At 37.1% G+C, this 4,765-nt stretch overlaps 1 long non-coding RNA gene across 1 annotated transcript in view; it reads left to right on the top strand.

Annotated features, from left to right (window-relative positions):
- The first annotated feature begins 7 nt into the window (after positions 1–7).
- The window catches only part of LOC105451648, a 6,309-nt gene continuing 1,551 nt past the window's right edge, over positions 8–4,765 (top strand). Inside the window, exon 1 of the long non-coding RNA XR_974606.1 lies at positions 8–3,915. This is a non-coding gene — a long non-coding RNA (uncharacterized LOC105451648). The remainder of the gene's footprint in view (positions 3,916–4,765) is intronic.

Genomic DNA, 4,765 nt, shown 5'->3' with positions numbered 1-4,765 from the left:
AGTGTAAATTGCGTCCTGAATGTTGTTATCTTACGGGAAATAATTTTGTATACATTCTTAAATTTCCAAATCATTTACTTGTCTTGAATTTGGATCTACTTGATCCTTTATCTTTTTATCCAAGACCCAAAATTTTGAATTCATGAATAATAGATCTTTTATCACAAGCTTCTTGAAGCTTTTGCAGAACATATTTCGTAATAAATGCAAATTTATCTGTATTTGTTCCACTTTTCTTTATATTGGTTTGGGATCAATAAGACGTTGTTTTGTGATGTTGTATACTATAGCAGTGTAAAAATTGTAAAAACTCACTGCTTTAAAAGGTGATCTATTTTCTGAAATAATGCGTTTTAATCTACCAGAACGAACATCTTTTGTAGTATAGGTTTAAGGTCTTGGAATCTCCCAAAATTGACTATTTCTATAAATGGGTATCTTGAGTATTTATCTACAAGTTGATGATATATATTTATGTTTTGGAAAGGGGCTTGCATTATCAATGTCAAGAATTACAAATGGTTTGTTTGAAATTCCCATTAATTGTAATGGTTCTTGAAAACTCGTGTTGTCAGTAACTTGATGAGCTAGACATTTCCGAATTTCTTGTTTAGTTAATTTCTCGATGTTTGAAACTAAACATTTGATTTTAACAATTGTTTTGTTTTAACAATGTCTTCATGTGCCCAAATGCTCTAAATCGTTTTAAGTTGTAATAATGTTGGGATAACTACTGTTACGTCCGGACCTCAGAATTATATTTAATTTGATAGTTGAGTGAGAGAGTTCCAGAAGCGTCACCGCTCACTGAGCGGTTAGATAGCGGCTATTCGTGAGCGCTCAAAAAGCGGTCTTTCACGTATTGGATATAAGCTCACACGTACATACGTCATCTATTATGGCGTCGTCCATGGTATAAAGTGGAGGTGAAGGTTAATAAAGGATAAGTTTAAATTTTCATAAAATATTAACAATAATGAATCGACAAAATATTGCACTTATTTTTCAAAATATAAGTAATGATGATAACGTTATTGTGCTTGTGTATGTAGTGGTACTTGACAATGAATGCAGGTCTCGAAGGGATCTCCGCGTCCAATAAATAAATAATGACGAAGTTTGAGGATGTAGTGTTCTTGTTTTTCTGGAGGAGATTGAAGGTAACAGTTATCGCAGACGTGATTACTTCGGTCTATTCGATGTTCGAAGAAACTCGCGACCGTGCATTGAGCTGTAGATATCCAAGATAGGAATTCAGGGGATTGCGTATTTAAGGGTTGACTACTACGTGATGCCCCTTCAGAAGAGGTCATCTCGATATAAAGAATTACAAGGTTGTGTTTCGGAAGATATAAACGGAAAAATCTGGCAAAATTTCGAAACAGTGACCGGAGTGAGTCAGAGTTATTAAACGATAACGGTCAATTGATCGTTCGGCTACCTCGTGTTCAGTTAAGAGTTTTAGATGTTCTTGTGTGCAGACGTAGCACTGAGATAGGGATTTTTCGGTTAGGACACTGTTCCCACAATCGTAGCAATTGGCGTGAATTTCAATACCGTTTCTGACGAAATGCGAGAATACATGCTGATATGCGAATCCAAGTCCAGAGTAGGATTTTATCACAAAGCAATTATCACAGAGATAGTAGTCTCCGTTTGTCAAGATGTGGCACGTCAATTTTGAGCACCAGGCAATTCTCAGATGTAGTAGCGAGGTTGCCGATGGTGGTGATGTCAGATATATTGGGTGTGGCCGTTTGCGATGCCAGCACATCTGTAACACATCAAATGTAATATTACATTAATATCATCCGGGGTCAACGTGTGCCCTCTTCAATTTGTCCATGTGTACAATGCGTGTTTTATTGTTAACCTGCAACTTAACGTTATTATTAGGTAAAACTTCAACGATCTGATACGGTCCGCAATATTGGTCCGCAAATTTACCCTTTCGTGGTTCCTTTAATAAGAATGCATAAGAACCTACTTCGAAATTTTGGGAGTTTATTCGTTTGTCATAGTAATACTTGCTTCTTTCCTTTGCCTGGATCAAATTTAGTCGTGCTTCATGCTGCGTATTATATAATTTATTAAAAAGATCGGTTAAATAATCTTGATAGGTAATTTTTAAATTTCCTTCGATAGGAATATGTGCGGAGGGTAACCGGGCTAGTCGACCGAAAACTAGTTCAAAAGGTGAGTATTTGGTTCCTTCATGAACACTCGTATTGTAAGAAAATATGGCTAAATCAATATACTCATCCCATTCCCTTTCATTATCAACCTGAGTTCGTAGATACTCCATCAAAACGTGATGAGATCTTTCAATAGATCCGTTCGATTGGGGATGATAAGCTGTAGTGTTGTATGTTAAATTTCTTCGTTAAATTCCTCATAAGTGCAGATAGAAAATTTGTTCCTTGATCTGTAAGTATGGCCTTAGGGGCGCCGTATATACAAATAAACTTTTTAGCAAATGCGTTAGCAATCGATAGAGAAGTTGCGATATCGAGAGGTATTGCTACAGAGTACTTGGTTAACAAATCTTGAATTGTTAAAATATATTGATTTCCTTTATCAGTGATGGGAAGCGGTCCCATTATATCCAAAGCTACCTTATCAAAAGCAGATCCGGGGGTATCGGTGATTATCATGGGTTGCTTAGTCTTAACTCTTGTCAGTTTCCTTAGTTGACACTGTCGACATTTCCTGATAAATTCTTGTATATCCTTTTTCATGGTCTTTCAATAATAATTTATTCTTATCCTATTATAGATCTTTGTTACTCCCTTATGTCTGCCGTGCGCAGACGTATGATTTTCATTTATCAGTGCTTCTCGTTCTCCTGGCTCAGGAGTGTGTATTAAATTTTTACATATGGTTATTTTTACAGGCACCTCTTCAAAGTGATCTCGAATTCTTCTCAGTATGTAGTGCCATTGTAAATCATCGAAAGAATCGGTTTTGTTCATACTAAAAGATTCTAGTTGGAGTTCCTTTATTTTTGTGGATGCATTAGTAATGCACTTGACGTGCATTACAATTTTTATGGATACATTTGGTTTTTTTGGAATTATCCACAAGGGAGAGTTGTATGAGCAATCAGAAGGAGGGGTTACGTCGTTTTCTAGGAGGGTTTTCACTTGTTTATTTACTTCCTCCTTGTGGATCGGTTGGAGCGATATTGCTTGGTATTGATAGGATGTTTGTCTGTGGTGGTACTGTGTTGTATACGGTTCGTGAAACCGAGTTTATCGCTGGGAATTTAGAAAAGGTCATATCATTGCTGTTATTTTGGTTAATCTGTATTCATTGATTTTACCAGTGGAGAACTTCAGAAGAAAATGCTTCTTGTTTTGGTGAAGTTTGAGGGAAAGGTTTTTAGGGAATTAACCCCACGTGTTGTGCATCTCTTAAGACGGTTTGTTACTCCGCAAAGGCTTGATCGAGCAGAATCCGAGCTGCTCTCCGGGCTGCTTGGCGGGCTGTTACGTGCCGCGACGCAACGACGCCGCACGTTATCGATAGGTCCTCTTCAGTTCCTAAGCTGACCCTATGTTTGGGTCCGTAACCTAATATGCCTAACCGTAATAAACATAAATACTTATACCCTTTGGTATCTACTGTTTACTTAATATAAACGCTCCACCCGCGAGACTCTAAACGAAGATCTCTCTTGAGCGAACAGTTAGTTCTGTGTCGTCTCTCGTAGCGAATACACCTCGCTTTATAATTGTCCAGAATAAAGTATTTCGTAAGTGAACAGTTGTCGATTTACTTCTATACCTTACGTGGCTTTAACTCGTAACAGGGCGCGCCTGGTTCGACGATTCCGCAAGGTGGCTTGCTGGAGTCATGCAGTGAAAGACAACACTTTACGCAGCTGAATTAATTCCACTTTAATTATTTAATTACATTTTGGGCTCAGTATCAACGTAAGGCCTAAATCTAAAGAGTTATCTCAAGTCGAAAATGTCCTTTATGTATTGTATATCTCGCAAGATACAATAAGACGTGCATTACAATTTTTATGGATGCACTTGACGACATTTGTAGTTTTTGTTTAGGAATATGATTGAACAATATCGTTTGACAAAGTTTAAATCTTAACGAGCGACACTGAATAATTCACTAGAAATATTTTTAGCAATGCCATGCGTTTAATAATGCAAAGTATGCTCAAAAAGAATTAAGCAAAAAAAGTATTAAATACTTAGTTTTGTTATTTTAGTATTGTAGATTTTCACTTATAAAAATAAATTTGCGAAAATCAACATCGCAAGAAGGAGAGATATATCGGCCGTGGATCTCTGTTCAACTTATGGGCAGTCCCCTTCCATGTATGTAAGTTCTATGGTTCGACATCAATTTTCGATATTCGGGGGATAATGCGGTACTTGTAGATTGCAGGTGGTTCAGCTGGTGGGGCTGGTGCTTGTGTAGGTATATCATAGAAACGAGAGATAGAAAAAAATGTTCGGACACTTCCGTGTTCCCTTGTCAGTATATGGATGGAGCTTATTTTTGTGGATGCATTTGTAATACACTTGACGTTTATTACAATTTTTGTAGAGGCATTTGTAATGCATTTGATGTGCATTACAATTTTTATGGATACATTTGGTTCTTTTGGAATTGTCCACAAGGGAGAGTTGTATGAGAGTCAGAAGAAGGGGTTACGTCGTTTTCTAGGAGAGTTTTCACTTGTTTATTTACTTCCTCCTTGTGGATCGGTTGGAGCGATATTGCTTGGTATTGATAGGAT

The sequence above is a fragment of the Wasmannia auropunctata genome, unplaced genomic scaffold, assembly GCF_000956235.1.
Source record: "Wasmannia auropunctata unplaced genomic scaffold, wasmannia.A_1.0 LD336048.1, whole genome shotgun sequence".
NCBI lineage: Eukaryota > Metazoa > Arthropoda > Insecta > Hymenoptera > Formicidae > Wasmannia > Wasmannia auropunctata.
Note: the sequence above shows the minus strand (reverse complement) of the source record. Positions and strands in the feature narration are given on the sequence as shown.